We start from the raw sequence: 17,030 nt of genomic DNA, 5'->3' as shown, positions 1-17,030 counted from the left end.
TGAGACACATAGCCAAGAGGGAACTGGTTAGGCAAGGGGTTGAGTGGTCTTCCCTCTCTTTGGTAATCGGTGGCGTAATCGGGGACGTCTCAGCACCATGCCCAACTACGCTAAGCCGCCGTGCTTACCCTAACTCCGGCGTCGTTGCGACAAGACGCTGCCTTTCTCTGTCAGCGTTCGCTTTCAGAGCGCGTCCTAGACAAAAAAATGGAAGTTGTCGTAACAGGAACGCCAATAACTGATGAAGCGCTTAATTACGGGTTATGATCAGATACTGCGTTGGCTATGCAACGCCGATATCACCATCCTGATCCCGAGCACCGCTCAGGCGCAGCCGACAATGTGACCACCGACACCCAACGTGGCAAGCCGACTCCTTGCAGTGCACGCCCAAAGCCCACTCCAAAGCGACGCCTGGTGCACCGGTTACCGCCGGAAGACTACAAAAAGTCCTGCAATCGCAGGGTTCATTACACTTAGCTGACCTGGGACCAGCGCGCCTTTCTGAAGTCCCATATGCGCCGTTGCCGGATTCGACTCACCCGCTGTCTCTCACACAGACCAGATGCGCATTCACCCGACCTAAACACTATCACTGTTAGCACGCCTGATGTGAGCCGTGCAATGGCTCACCTGAAGATTACCCAACTGAAAATTGCCCAACCATCCTGTGCCATGGCTGTGTATGCCCCTACACCTGACAACTCGTTTAGAGGCATAATATTAGATGCGCACAGCTTCGAAAGTGATGACCAGATTTTCAACCAGCTTCGCGCCCGCAATCCAACTATCGACTTTGTAAGCGCTCAGCGACTGGGAAAGATCACACATTTCGTCTTAACCATCGCTGGTTATACCCAAGCATGTCCGCTACCTTGCTTTCACTCTCTTTATATTTCCCTTCAGAGAACGGGTAGAGGTATGCTTCGATCGCAGACAAACTGGTCATAAGACCGATGTGTGTCTGAAGCCGAAACACGATAACTGCCGTCGTTGTGGCGAAAGCTACCCGCAACCTACTCACAGCAAAGAACTCACTTGCCCGGCAAAATGCGTCGTTTGTAAAGGCGGCCGCCTAACAGGCAGTCGCAACTCTAAATACCCATTCCTGAAAAGGAAGCTTCCAGGAAACGACAAGAGTACTGTCAAAGCAACTCAGCACCTTTCCGACTGCCAGATCGAGGGTACTACTACCGACAATAAAAGCTATCAAGAATCTTTTCCGCCGCTTGGTGGAAGGAGCATCAGTGCTACCAGACCTGACAACGGTTTCCACTCCCGATCCACGTCAAGGACACCGGTTCACCACAACAGACTTTCGGCCGTCCCACGCGCAAAGAGCGTTGCTTGGCAGACGGGCAAGCAACGACAGCCGCAGACACAACCTTTCGAAAACCAACAAGTGAGTGAGTTGGCAGAACAGGTCAAACTATTGCAACAACAATTGGCTGCCACTAACGACAAAACTAAACAATTGGAACGCAAACAAGTGCCCACTTGCGCCACTATTACAAACAGTTACGAACAGATCCTGACCTGCGTTGCGCAAAATGAAAACACTGCCACATTGGACGTAGCCGCGGTCAGGGGCACGAAACGTAAGGCTGCCGAACGAACAGCCGTAATTACCGCCGCAAACCCGAACATCTCACAAATGAATGATCAAATTGAAAGACTGGAATTTCTATTCGACAAAATTTCTAGGGAGCAAACAACTCAAAACCAACAGCTCAATGGGAGTATTGGTATGGCTCTCACGAACTTTACAGCTCGCTTAGATTCGCTTCCCGCTCTGACCGAGAGTGCAGCTGCGGCCGACGTAATCATATCATAGACACCGTCCTCAACTCCCACGCAGCTCATTTTTAACAAAAGTCCCGAAATTCTCTCGACCCAATCTGTCAGGGCTACGCCATATTCACGAAAAGAGGTCCACTGCGACTAGCATGCTCTTCTAGCAGTGTAATTGCAGGAGGTACCACCACAAATGGACTGCTTTGCAATGTCACCTACAATCCGCCGACCAGTCCCCTGATATAATTGCGTTACAGGAGACAGGCTATCCTGTGAAACTGTCTGGATATGCCACATTCAACGAATTTACCACTGCGGGTAAGCAACCAGCTACTGCCATACTGGTGCAACGCAATCTCACGGCAACCATACATGACTTGCAATATCTATAGATAGCTCACAATCTCGCAGAATTTCTCCCCCACAAACGCTCAGATAGCAACGTACACGTTTTAAATTTGTTAAATTCACTCAGACATACTAGTATTCACGTTGCCTAACTTCTAAGAAAAGTTAACAGAATAGCGGGTCACTCACAGCTGATAACACTGGGTGACTTTAATGCCAAACATACCCCAAGTTTGACTACAGGGGCACTAAACACTGAGAAACGACTAGAGACTTGGGTCTTACCCTACTCACGTCCCCGACCGACCAACCAGGATTGAGAATAGCGTCAGGCGCAACACAACCCCCTAATTGACACTTGTTGAATACGCTTACGCTGTTACGTGGGAAAGCACTGAACGACATTTAAGAAGCGACCACTATCTGCTTTCCATGAACGTACTCACTAAAGGCTGCAAATGTACAGAATTCACTACTAAACACATTAAATGGTATGTATTACGATTCCTGAGAGACAAGCTCTTAACCACTACCATAGAAGATCTCAATGAGCGGACTACCGATCTCACTAATGATGCTAAACGAGCTGCGTGCGAAACCCCAATGGAACGGGATGGCCCCGTCCCGGACTCGAAGCTTGTGCACCAGCCAGCTTACACAAGCCAGCTTACATCGCCAATGGTTCCGCCAAAAGCACAATTGAAATTTGAAATGCCGACTAGCGCATATTGACATGGACATTGTGGACTACTCAAAAAAGCTTAGTCAAACACAATGACATCAGCTATGCAACAGGCTCAATGGTCATCTAGGAAATAATAACACCTGGCTGCTCCTGAGCCATTTATCGGATCCTGAGCAGACTAAAAGCACGTCGCGCAATAAAACGCATCAGCGCGTTTATAAGTGCACGGACACTAACCATGAATTAGTGCAAGAACTAAAAAACAGGTATTTAAACACACAGGTAGACTCGTCACAAATGCTTGAATACTCCGTAAATACTAACTATGAGCTAGATGGAGATATAACTGAGGCGGAAATACGTGCTGTTTTGAATTACATTCATACAACGGCTTCCCCAGGAGATGATCAAATTTCCAAAAAAATACAGTGCAACCTAGACGATAAGTCTATTACGGCAGTTACTGACCTTATAAACAAACATTGGGCGTCTGGTACACTACCGCGAAGTTGAAAACATGCTCAAGCAATATTTATTCCCAAGCTAGGCAAGACATTGAGTCTGGAAAATCTTCGGCCTATTTTCCTTACATCATGCCTACGTAAAGTAATAGAGCACGCAATTCTACGACGACTAACAGTTTATGCAGAGTCGAGGGACCTGCTACCCCCCATGATGATAAGATTCGGCCAGCAATTATCCACACAAGATATAATGCTGCAAATTCACAATGATATAATGAATCCTAGACACACAGTGGCTACCAGGACTATCCTGGGCCTGGATATGAGGACATTTGATAATGTGTCCTATGCTGCTGTACTTAACAACCTGGCGCAAATGAACGTTGGCACTCACACTTACATATATATCAGAACTTTTCAGCATGACCAAACGGCTGAACATTGGTGACCTCATAAGCGACAAAATAACCCTTGAAACACGGGGCACTCCACAAGGAGCCATCTTATCACTATACCTCTTTAACATTACCATGCGTGGTCTGCCTGTTCATTTGGATCAGATACCACATATTAGGCACTCACTGCATGCTGATAATATAACCATATAGACCTGCCCAGGCTCAGATGGACAAATCTGTGACGCGTTGCAAACAGCCACCAACACTGTATAAGAGTACGTAAAGAAATGGGGAGTTAGTTGTTCACTCAACAAATTCAAGCTCTTAGTAATCAGTACCAAAAACAAGATGGATGACCTCTACAGTGGAGCGCGTTCTGCAATCGATATCAAAGTAAATGGGAACGTTGTCGCCACTGTTCGCAAATCAGCGTTTTAGGAATGCTCATCCAGCATAACACTCTTAGCACAGAGGCTATCAACAATTTACAGGCACCCGTGCAGAAAACGACCTGACTTTTAAAGAGATTGGCAACGAAGAATCAGGTAATCAAGGAATCTGACCTATGCAAGTTAATCCACGTTTTTGTAATCAGTCGAGTCCCCTACTCGTTCTCCTGCTGCCAACTCAGAAAGAAGGATGTGAAAAAACTAAACTTCCTATTTTGACAGACATATAAACGTGCCCTAGGACTTACCAGATACACATGCACATAAAAACTACTGCGCCTAGGTATCCACATCACAGAGGCGGAACTAATAGACAGGCATTTAATGACTCGAGAAAAAGCTATCACAAACCAAAGCAGGCTTGTACATACTCAACCGTCTTGAACGATGCACTAGTTGCACGCTCAACAACAACGTTTTCCTGCCAGCCACAACTCGTGCAGACATTAAAATTAAACCACTGCCCAAAAATATGCTGGCAGGAATACAGGACGACAGACGAAAGGTAAGAGCAGAAAATCTCGCAAAACAATTTCAGGATCGCCAAAACGTTCTGCATGTGGACGTCGCTCGACAAGCAAGGGACCGTTATACCATATGCGCGGTGACCGTCAAGGGTAACTTATCGCTCCAGCCACCGTAAAAACGGCCTCTGCATTATTGGGGCAGAAGAGGTCGCAATCGCGCTGGCCACCTCAATTCCGGCTATAAATTCCATCTTGATTGATTCAAAAAGAGTGCTCATAAATTCTACGATGGGCTGTGTTGGTCCGACCGCGGTCAACATTATCAAAAATAGAGAACTAGACGATAAAATACAACTTATTTGGGTTCCCGCTCACGCGGGAAATCCAGGGAATGACGCGGCCCACCGCGTAGCCCAAGGTTTAATCAACCGGGACGTGGAACCCTCCTTCCTGGACTTCCTGTAGGAAGATATCACCACGTATAACTAAATTAGAGCGTATTACCGAGAGAACCACAAGACATACGCGGCACCACATCCAGACATGTCAAGGGCCACGATCTGGAGGCAAATACAAACAGACTATTTTCTCAGCCCTCATTGGCTGTTTAAAATTTGTACAGAAGAGATTACGCCAAACTGCCGATATTCCAGCTGCGTGAAAGCTACCCGAAATCACATTCTTTGGAAATGCGAGGGTAATCCCTCACCAAAAACAATGCTGCCAGCTTCCTCCTTCCAGGCGTGGTAGTCGCTTCTGTCGTCAGCTGACTACCGTCAAGTAGAAGTGGTTAACTGGGCCGAAACGGTCGTGGCAAGCTTTTGGCCAACACTCTTCCAACCACCGGCAAATTAAGTTTACCGACCCTGCTATGCTGTCAATAAAATGGTTTCTGTCGCTCTCTCTCTCTCTCTCGTGGTATCCCTGGCGGCCTGTACCCTCAATACTTCAGCGTTCAATAAGATGCTGACACTTGCAAGTTTTCGGATACGGGCCCCAAGAGTTTAGGGCACCAACGACCTTTGCGTATGCACGCTTTGGGTCAAACAGGAGCGAAGAGTTTTAAAATAGGGTCTGCGCCGCTTTGGATACTCTCCCAATATTTGGTCATGTCACTTCAATGGTACCTTTACGTTTGTCGAACGCAAAGCTTTTGGGGCAGGCTTTAGGGCTCTCGCTAAATTTAAGAAATATCGTCCCCCCCCCCCCCCCTAAACGCAGTTTGGGTTTTGTGCATGCGCAATGGCCTTGACGCTATTTTTTTTGGGGGGGGGAGCTAGTCGAAAACTCCCTACTATGATCTACAGGTACAATGCCAGGTGCAGTTTTTCGACCCCCCCTTCTCTCGCTGTTCCTTCTCTCTCCTCCCTGCGCCCCACTCTCCCGTTCGATGGAGTGCAGCGCGCGCCTCATTCTCTACCGTCCGCTGGCTGGGCGCCCCTCAAGACGATAGTAGAAGTCGGCGAAGGCGAATGTCTGACGGCAACAGTTTTTCTAGCAAGAAGTGTAACACAATCTAACCCGAAAAATACACTTCTCGCTGGAGGTGACGTCACTGCAGTAGATTCAAGGTCATCATCAATGGGAAAAGAAAAAGCGGAAGACTACTTGCACTGATCTCGCCTATACGCGAAACGGTGACGTACGCATGCTTCTCGAAGACCCTTTGAATGTACACTTTAGTCACCACAAGACGAAGAATTTGGCCGTCTGGTACAATGGCAACACAAACAGGTGCTGATGAATGTGCAAATGAATCGTTACGGTGCAAATACTGGTGTAGTCATTAATTTACGCCTACAAAGCTGCTACGCCGTGTACTATCTACGTAAGAAATACAAACAAATCTCCTCACGATTCCCTGCAGGCAGGTGGGTGCATTTTTTTCTTGAGTGAAACGTTACGAAATGACCCCAAAGGTAGTAAACAGAGACAGGAACTAGGAAGGTCAACCTGAAAAACTTTCAATTGGATACCCTGCACTAAGGTATCAGGGAAGAGAAACATAAAGATCAGAGACAATAGGGAAGAGGAGGAAAAAGAGAGAGTGGGGCACTGAACTCACTGCAGCGTGTGAAACTCCACTGCAACTAAAAGGCGCTCACGCAACGCTCTTGTCCTCAAAAAGCTCAAGAGTACCGTCACTGCCTTGTGGGCTGTCGAGAGGCGTGAATGGTGCTGTAATAGCACCAGCACATACAGTGGCCCATCATCCAGATACCAAAACGCGCTGGGAAGTGCTTGACTTTCTGAGGCGAATCGAGGACAGTGGCACAGCAGGTGTTCAGTATTTATCTCCGTCAGCACCCCGAACCTCGCATGCCGCACTGTCAGGTATTCACTCCGATATGCTTTCCTGAAAGCAATTCACAACCAAAGCTGACGGAGAGGTGAAGCTTTGAGTGGATGTAGGCCGGATAGAGCACGTTGTTGGAGTAAAGGACCTAGTTCATGTAGTCTTGTATGTCTTATGTTTGCGCAGGACTCACTCAGAGTGAGACGTGGGCCCGTGGACGAATGTGGCTGGCCGTATCTGTTCGTGAATGTGGAATTAGAACGGTGCTTGCTGCTTGATGTGACGCACGAGCAGAATTATCTGTGGAATCATTACCGCTGATACCACAATGGCCAGGTAACCTCTGAATCTAAATATCGATGCCATTTCGTATTAAGAGGTAGGGAAATTTCACACTTTCATATGCGAACTGTTGGCGGCATCCGCGTCAAAGAACTGACCACAGGGACTGTAACGCCAGTTTTCAGTCAGAAAGCAGGGCCTATGTACTTGGTCATTCTTGAGCGTCGACGAGTTCCAGAGCACTGCGCAGAGCCGCTAGTTTTGCGGCCGTAGACGTCGTCACATGTGAAGCCTTGAAGCACAGAGTTGCCCTTTGTGATGGTTTAACTACCACTGAACTGTGCGACATAGTCAGCCATTGGCATAGTGCTTACTCAATTGCTTTAGGTTGTGTGTTCGTAAGTCTGATTTTCTCCGCCTTCTTGGGATCGTTAGGTGAACTAGCCGCCGGCTCAAGCACCACGGAAGGAGCAGTGGCTTTGGCGCAGGTGCCTACGCCGCAGTAAATTATGCGTGATGCTTTACACAGTGGCGTCATTTGTCGCGCAGGCGTTTCAGCAGCGAGGCTCGCCAGGTGGTGCAAAGGGGTACTGTCATAATGCCTGATGTACGTATGCATTGTCTTGATAAATATATGCGTCTTCGTTGAGCAATCTTGAGTGATGGCAATGGCTTCACTTATTTAAGCACTGCGGGGTGGTCCAAGGCATAGTTTAGGAGCTTGGCCTTGAATGCTCTCACAAGAGTGGCGATGTGGGCTTGTTGGTAATGCATTTGAAGGAAATTTATGTAGCGCGAGGCCAAAAACGGACACAGGAAGGAATAGACTGAGAGGACAGAGCGCTAAGAGGAGCGCTCTGTCCTCTCAGTCTATTCCTTCCTGTGTCCGTTTTTCGCCTCGCGCTACATACATTTATTTCAGAGTGAATGCTCTGACTTATGCGCAAGTTAGTCTTGGTGTCGTTGCACACTGCAGGTAAGCTGTATCGCAGGAATCCGATAAACAACACTCTTTACAGTAGTAGCATAGATCGTGTGGGCACTTTCCATTTCATCCCTGCAAGGAATTTAAACATGCGACAAGTGGCAGTCAGCCGCTTTTTAAATAGTTTACGTGTGGAGTCCACGACAGGTTTCAGTTACTTATGACTTCTAAGAACCCGTGCTTTCTGCTCATACACACAAGTCTCAAGCAGCGGACTTAATCACGTGGCACACCAAGGCCTGCGTGCAGCCGAGACATCAAGGTACAAAAAATACCTAATCATGATGTAAAGCATCACATGGGTCAACACCAGAAAAAGTAAAGAAAAAATAGGAACCCTCTACAGGCCAAAAACGTGCATATCAGTCTATAAAAACTGATAATCACTTTAACATAAAAACGCTTAATGCTCCTTCTTTGATTATTTTTTAATACCTCAATGTTACTATTTCTTTTTTGGCACTCAATTATATTGCAATATCTCATTGCACTTTCAGAATGTATAGATTACATATCATATTTTCTGTATTTATCTCATGTTTCATTCAACCACGTATCACCCTCTTACACAATGCTCTGATAAAGAGCCTGTAAGCATTTGTGACTAAATAAATAAATAAATAAATAAATAGATAAATAGACATGGCAGCACTGAACCCAGGTATCAAAAATCCCTTTCACCAAGAGCCATCTTGCAGCAAGAGGTAATTCTTGTTTATTCATTTACCAAATGGTGCGGACACGTATTTCGAGCAGAGAGGGCAATAAGACTGTACAATAGTGAAAATGCTGAAAAAAAGAACAAACTTAGCAAGAATACTAATACAGAAAAAGAGTCAATATATTTGGTAAAACGCTCTACAAACAAATTAATAATAATCTACTGGATGATGTATATTCGATTACACAATTTCATTCGGTTATTGTGCGACCGAAAAAAAACTCTGTATTGTGTTCGTTCTCGTGAAGTAGGACGTTAATGCATCTTGTAAATGGTGACGCGTCATTCGGATTGATAGCGCTGATTATTGTGAAGATAAGTGAAGTGGCGAACTATTCGTGTAAAGTAGGCTAAGAAATTTCACTCTCTCCTTCAGTCTTGTCATCTCGAGTGGTTCAATATGGTTAGCTTTCATGATTTTTGTGAGTGAATGTTGTTCCGAGAATTCATTAAATATTATTATGACGGCTATTCACTGCACTCACTGGAGGTTATTGCATTTCATTTAGTACCGCAGAAGGTGGGATTGGATCCCAGCTGCGCCAGCTGCATTTTCAATGGAGGCGAAAATGCTTCAGACCCGTGCGCTCAGTCTTGAGGGCACGTAAAAACCCCAGGTTGTTGAGATTTCTGGAGCCCTCCAATAGGGTTTTTCTCAGCATCTGTCATGCTTATATGACAAAATTTGAAGAAGAGGACGACGAAGCGACGCATCTTTGATTTGAATAACGCCTGTTAAATTTCACGACAAATTAGAAAAGCGAAATACGAAGGAGAGAAAAAGGGGGCAGAGAGCGACGAAGAGCCCGGTACTGACGGAGGCCCGTGACCCTAGCGGCGATCGGCGCGCAAAGAGTGCCGAGATGGGATCAAGGTGGGCTTGGCAACAGAAGGACACATCGCCAGATAACGAACCCACTGGCGACGAGAGCGGCAGGACAGCAACTCGGTAACCTGTGACGTGGGCGTCCCAAGGAGAAGGAGACCCCGACACGCTTCGAGGGAGGCTGCTCGGGCTGCAGCCACTGTGCTCAACGTTCTTTGCTCTGACACCCTTTGAAGCCAGCCGCTGAAGAGAGTCCCTGTGTGACCCCGTCATCGTGGAGCATCGGACATCGCCAGCGGCCTCTAGGCCCAACCACCGAGACATCGCCACGTCTGCAACGACATCAGGCGGCGACAATGATGGGTGACCACGTGTGCAACGACAGGAACGGCGACGTTCGTCGAGAGCGTCGAAATCCCCAACTGGTACCGGGTACGGCCAAATAGAACATTGGCGTCAAGGTAATCAATAGTTAGAAGTAAGAATATTGAGTGGCCCAAATATTGAGCGACTATTAGGCTAGGGACGCCTGACATTGACTAGGACGGTTTAGCGTGTAGCGCGGTTAAAATGAAAAAAGTCCTTAACAGCGCAAATGGCAGGAGGGGGTAGAAGAGACAAGACAAAGCGCTGAACTGCCAACAATTTATTTCTTGCGAAGAACATTGCTTTTATACAGCTAGCAGTTGCCCCAGTCGTGCGTGAAGCATTATGATAATGTAAGTACATAACACCGGAAAGCAAAGGAAAAACGTTTTCTTTATCGGTGAGTGTGACAGAAGGGGTGCAAACACAAGCATCTTTGATTTGAATGTTTCGACAGAAGTCTGTCTGGTTGGGTATGAAACTGGGAGATGATTTGGACTCCAACCAAAAGTTTTGAAGAAACCCGACCTTTTGAAACCGACTTGGTTCTTTCCTCAGGGGTGAGAGCGGGGCTATCTAGTAGCGGCGTCTTCAAAGCACTCGTGGGGCGGATAATGACCCCCCTCTCTCTCTCGTTTTTCCGTGGAGCACAGTCCATGTGTATACACTGGGGGAAGGGTACGAGAGAGCAGTTAGTTATGGGCTGTCTTCTGTATAAGCCACAACTCGAGTAATAACCTTCTCCTCCAGTTCGGCTCGCTTTCAAGGATGGCCGTCGCTTCGAAATTCATCCGGTGATCTAACGTCTTAGCATGTTCAGCAACTGTGCTGCGCTCTTTGTAGAGCTTCCGCACATCGTTGGATCTTCTGTTGATTGATATATGGGGTTTAACGTCCCAAAACCACCTTATGATTATGAGACGCCATACTGGGAGACTCTGGAATTTTCGACCACCCGGCGTTCATTATAGAGAACGTGATACCGTGCACCCAATTCAGAGAACACCTACAGAATTTTCGCCTCCATTTAAAATGCAGCTGCCACAACCGTGATTTGATTTTGTTATCTGTAAGTCAGCAGCCGAGTACATTAGCCACAAGACCGCCACTGTGGGACACAAGTATATTTTAATGAACATCTTTTCTGCCTCTATGACCTCGCGTGTGGTGCGATCCCTGAATTTGCAACAATAGTACACTCTGAAAATATTGGCCGTCAATCACGCGTGCTGCAGTGAACAGACTGCCATCCTTGTTTATAATGATCTACATTGTACATATTGTTACGTATGGGAAGGCAACTTAAGTGGTCGGGTTTTAATGCGCATCGAGTCCGCGATCACAGTATGATGATGACACCATTTTACCGCCATGGCTCGTACCCACTCAGGGGAATCGCAGCAGAGGCAACGTCGTCTTCCCTTTCTACCCGCGCTTTCCTTGTTTTTCCTAGTAGTGACACTTCGTATCAATATGTTTCTTAAGCTTCTCATTCGCCGGTCAAACGGCCTGTTTTACCGACGTAATACCTTCCACATGATAACAGCAGCTGATACGCCGCAATACAGATACAATCTGTAAATTTATTTGCAGGTTTTGTAGTGCAACCGAGCGTGGGTCTGAACGAAGGAACGGACAGCTCGCACAGGCGACTGAATTTTCGAGGGGCCGTAAAAACCACCTTCACATTAACTCGCTGTACCACTTTGTTCACATTGTGCGCTATCTTGTGCATATACACTGTAAACAGGTTTTAGCCTTTTAGGGAGTTTTCGGTTCGTGTTCCAGCGTGCATATCAAAGGTAATTAGTGAAACGCTCTTTAAAAATGAGGTTTTCACTAACACCCTTTTTGCAGTGTTTTCGTAGGGTATCTGGGGAGTTTTGTTTTCCTCGTTTGAACACGAGCACTGTGAGGCGCTTTTTGGTGTTTTTGTAGAGTTTCTGGGAAGTTTCATTTTCATCGTTTGAACATCAAGCTGAAGCGAGAGCCGCCCACTTCGATTCTTTGTAGCAGTCAGCCTTCTTTATTGAATTAATTTATTAAAGAATATTACTTGCATTTGATTTAGAATTGAGTCATGAAGCTTCGCTCAGGCGGCGTTCACACTTGAGAGTTTAAGAAAAACTAAAACGCCAGAGCAGCCGGAAAACGCCGACCGCGCGAGTCGACGATATTCACTTTAGTTCTGCCCCATCCCGCCGCCGCTGTCATCAATACCTTGACAATTATTTCGATTTCGCCTGCTTTCTGAGCACTAAAGTTCCTACCGAATTCTAGTTCTTCACGCAAAGTAGTGAAAAGAAACAGATCGCACGCTTTTAAACGTTGTTTTGGGAGATAAGCCAGCAGAAACGACACGAGCGAATGCTCCGGCAGCGGTGGCGGCGCATTAAGCTGGCTGTACACAAACGTGAGACACGTTGGGGCATGCCGAATTGCTGCCGCTGTTCCGTCGACTTTCGAAGTTCAGTGACCGTAATCCAAGTCAGGCTCTCGACGAGCACGTTCTTGTTCAGGCCACCAAGCTTCGTCGTGCTGCACAGGTAGTTTTCGATTCGAGTCTATGCGAGCCACTGCCGATGCCTGTGCCATGTTGCGAAGCGCGCCTCCAACGACGTTACGAAGGGCGCCTCGAAATCTCACCGCTGCAACCACTGTTTCGAAAGACGGCGACGCCAACACGGTCCCGAAGGCGCCACTGCTTCGAACTCCGCCGGGAAGGTCACCAGCCGTTTTGTAGCGTAGGTTTCTCAGCTCGCGACTGCTTCTGCGCAGAGCTGATAGATGAGCGGACGAGACGACGGTGAGTTAAACAAGGTTTGTGTACAGCATATATACAGAGGCGTTATGAATTCGGCACTGGGGCCGACAGCTTAGAGACCCGAAGAGCCGAGCTCTCCTCTATAACACATAGGTCTGCTGCTTACACATAGCTCAACAGAACAGCATAGCTCAACTCTGACACACAGCTCAACTCTCAAACATAGGTCAACTGCTCGCAAAGCGCCGCAGGGCTTCTTTTATATGCACCGGGTGGATTCTTCGATTAACCAAATGTCCAACTAGAAGCGCCACTGGTCGGGAGGTCAGACTCCTTCAATGGGGTTGCCGCAGGGCCGCGTCATTCTTTCTCATCGAATCTGGAGCCGCTGCGTTGCACGTGGCTGCACGCAAGGACGAGTGACGTCGCCACGCATTGCGTCAGACTCGTCAGACAGGAAGGCGCCGGCTCGCTGGCTGACGTGACTCACTGCACGTGCGCGGCAGAAAGGCGCCGTCGCGTGATGACGCCGTTGAGTTGTTCATAGCGTCAGGCGGGCTCGCGGGCTGGCCTTGACACAGATTTCCTTTTTCCGAGGCATGGACGCTCCCTGCGGACTCGCAGGCATAATAGCACCCCCGCCGCCAGACAATGCGCCGGAAAGACAAGCTGCATCCACGTAGCTCGGATGACAGGCGTGCTCGTTCACCAGGTTCTTCCAGGTCCGCCTCCAGGGCCATGGGGAGAATGCAGCTCAGACTCCGTTTCGGAAACACATCTCATTCTTGAGGACGGATTCCAGCTCCACTGGCTTGTCGCCACGACTTGTCGACCAGCTTCGCTCGTCTTTTCTGACGATCTTTGGTTTCAGCACTTGTCGATGGTTCGGCAACTTGTAAAAACGGTTCGACAACACCCAACACGCGAAACAAGCAAGTGCCGGCGGTCACCCGACAGAACACCAGACAAAGTATATTACAACATATACCTAGCTACGTGTCCATTGGAATTTCGTTCCCTCTACATCAAGAGGCACATGTAGGACACAATACTCCTAAAATGAGAACTCAATTCTTTTTACAAGTACAACAACGTAACGAAATAGAATAGAACACAAAGTTGGCTCCTTGAGCTCATTCTGGAAGAGAGCGCTCAGCTGAGGTCGTGTTGAGGCCAAAATTTTGCCCCAAATCACAAGCGAAAAACGGAAAGGTGGAGAAGCTTTTAACTAAACGCCCGGCTCAATGCGCCTGCATTAGCGTTTAGCTTTCCTTTTTTGTAGCGAACGTCAAAGTTGCGCTGTTGGAGTATCACGCTCCATCTCAGTAACCGGCCACTTTTAGGCGACGATACCTATGCGGTAGAAATATCAGCCGTCATGCAAACACTGCGGAATCAGGGCGTAGATGAAGTATATATAAACATTCTGGAAGAAATCTACAGGGGATCAACTGCTACCATAGTGCTTCATAAAGAAAGCAACAGAATACCAATCAAGAAGGGTGTAAGGCAGGGGGACACAATTTCCCCAATGCTATTTACCGCGTGCTTACAGGAGGTTTTCAGAAGCCTAGAATGGGAACAGTTAGGGATGAGAGTCAATGGAGATTACCTTAGTAACCTGCGCTTCGCCGATGACATTGCATTGCTGAGTAACTCGGGGGACGAATTGCAACTCATGATTACGGAGTTAGACAAGGAGAGCAGAAAGGTGGGTCTTAAAATTAATCTGCAGAAAACGAAAGTAATGTACAACAACCTCGGCAAGGAGCTGCGCTTCGAGATAGGTAATAGTGCACTTGAAGTTGTAAAAGACTATGTCTACTTAGGGCAGGTAATAACCGCAGAGCCGAACCACGAGATTGAAGTAACTAGAAGAATAAGAATGGGGTGGAGCACATTCGGCAAGCACTCTCAAATTATGACAGGTAGATTGCCACTATCCCTCAAGAGGAAGGTATATAACAGCTGTATCTTGCCGGTACTTAGCTATGGAGCAGAAACCTGGAGACTTACAAAGAGGGTTAAGCTTAAATTGAGGACGACGCAGCGAGCAATGGAAAGAAAAATGGTAGGTGTAACCTTAAGAGACAAGAAGAGAGCAGAGTGGATTAGGGAACAAACGGGGGTTAAGGATATCATAGCTGAAATCAAGAAGAAGAAATGGACATGGGCAGGGCATGTAGCGCGTAGACAGGATAACCGCTGGTCATTAAGGGTAACTGACTCGATTCCCAGAGAAGGGAAGCGGGTTAGGGGGAGACAGAAGGTTAGGTGGGCAGATGAGATTAAGAAGTTTGCGGGTATAAATTGGCAGCAGCAAGCACAGGACCGGGTTAACTGGCCGAACATGGGAGAGGCCTTTGTCCTGCAGTGGACGTAGTAGGGCTGATGATGATGATGATGATGACCTATGCGGTACCAAGAGCGGCTCATACTTGCAACGTTGCACAGGGTAACAACGATACGGCTTGCTAGGGATGGGCTCCTCACAAGTTAGCTTGATGTCGTGTTCGATCACCGTCGTGTTTTCGGGACAGTCCGAAAACATGTCTCGAAACTCGGAAACAATCCTTTTCATGTCCTCCTTCTGGACTTCGCTTAACCTAGGCTCCAGGTTCAACTAGGTTAAAATCTTTGGAGCGATTGACGGTACTCACATACCAATCACCGCACCAAAGACCGGCTACCGAGACTTCGTGAACCGGAAGTACTGGGCGTCATACAACGTGCAAGCAGTTGTGGATGACGGAGGACTGTGAGTGCATGATCACTCTGAAATGGGGGACGCGCGCGGGGGCTAGCACATCACTACGTGAGGCACAAAATATATTCTGATCTGGAATAATTCTAGGCTACATTAACTGTGCTCGGTAACTTCTCTGGTCTGTTTGGGGAGGGGGGGTGAAAAGTTCGAGCCCAGTTTCTGTTATTGGCCATGTTTTGCACTAAATTGATACTTATTTCATATGTGCTTTGCTACTGCCTGTTCAAAGGTTTTTTTTTTACTTGCAGCAGCAGCTACGAGTACCGCACTTTGTATTGTCTCACGTTAGAATTTTCGCTGTGCAGGTTTATGAACGTGTCATGCCAAGCCCCGGGCAGCGCTCATGATTCCACAGCCTTGAAGATGTCAGCGCTGTACAAGCGCAGTGACAACTTGGTGCCGCATGGGTTCAGCATGCTCCGAGGCACAGCCATCTCTTTCATGCTGGTTGGAGACCCGGCCTACCCTCTTCTGCCATGGATAATGAAGGGATACACAGGTAGACTCTCGAGAGAAGAACAATCCTTTAATGTTTATTTAAGCAGCGCACGGAATGTTGTGGAACAGGCATTCGGTAGGCTGTAAGGACGCTGGCGCATCCTGCTGAAGCGTGCTGACATAAATTATAAGTTTATGCCAACTGTTGTTATAGCAACGTGCGCGCTTCGCAACTTCTGCGAAACACATTCAGAAGACTATGGCACTTCGTGGGATCAGGCTGTCACGGAAAGTGAATCAGTGCTCTTCCCACAACCCTGAAGCAGACCTCACAGCGGGGGGCGGTCAGAAATCAGGGACCTTCTCAAAGACCACCTTGCTGCTAATTTTCCACTACGCATAAGCACACTGGTATGATTTCTGCTCTAAGAATTGTTTATGCAATGAGACGTAGGTAAGAGTTCTCACCATAGTTCCAATAAAATGCCCCGTTTTCAACTGAGTTCAACACTTTATTCGTCTACCTAAAATTCAGTGTTGCGAACAAAATTTTTTTGTTCAGAATTTACAAGATATATTCATTTCATTTCAAGACCAAGTCTTCGTGTGTATGCTAATTGGAACACCTGAGCTACTTAACAACCAAAAACGTGCAACAGATGTAAAGAAATCAGGCACCGAAACGTACCATTGTCGTGATATGTAATTAGATTTATGAAGTAACTATGCTCAGGCATGTTCACTGCCAATCTCTTGGTATGGCTTGATTGCACTTTTTAAATCAACTGTCTGTTATCATTCATTGAGACGACTCAATTCATAAAGGGAAGTCAAACTTGTTCGTGAACTGGAGACACTATGACGATACAGTACCAATGCTAGCGAAGCTATGTAAGAAGCCAGTTTAGTTTTGTGAGAAATGGCATTTTGACTGCTCAAGTGCGGAGTATTGGTCGCTGGGGATATTTGTTAAGCTTCGT

The sequence above is a fragment of the Rhipicephalus microplus genome, unplaced genomic scaffold (assembly GCF_043290135.1).
Source record: "Rhipicephalus microplus isolate Deutch F79 unplaced genomic scaffold, USDA_Rmic scaffold_12, whole genome shotgun sequence".
In the NCBI taxonomy this organism is placed as follows: domain Eukaryota; kingdom Metazoa; phylum Arthropoda; class Arachnida; order Ixodida; family Ixodidae; genus Rhipicephalus; species Rhipicephalus microplus.
This window is presented reverse-complemented; position numbering follows the sequence as displayed.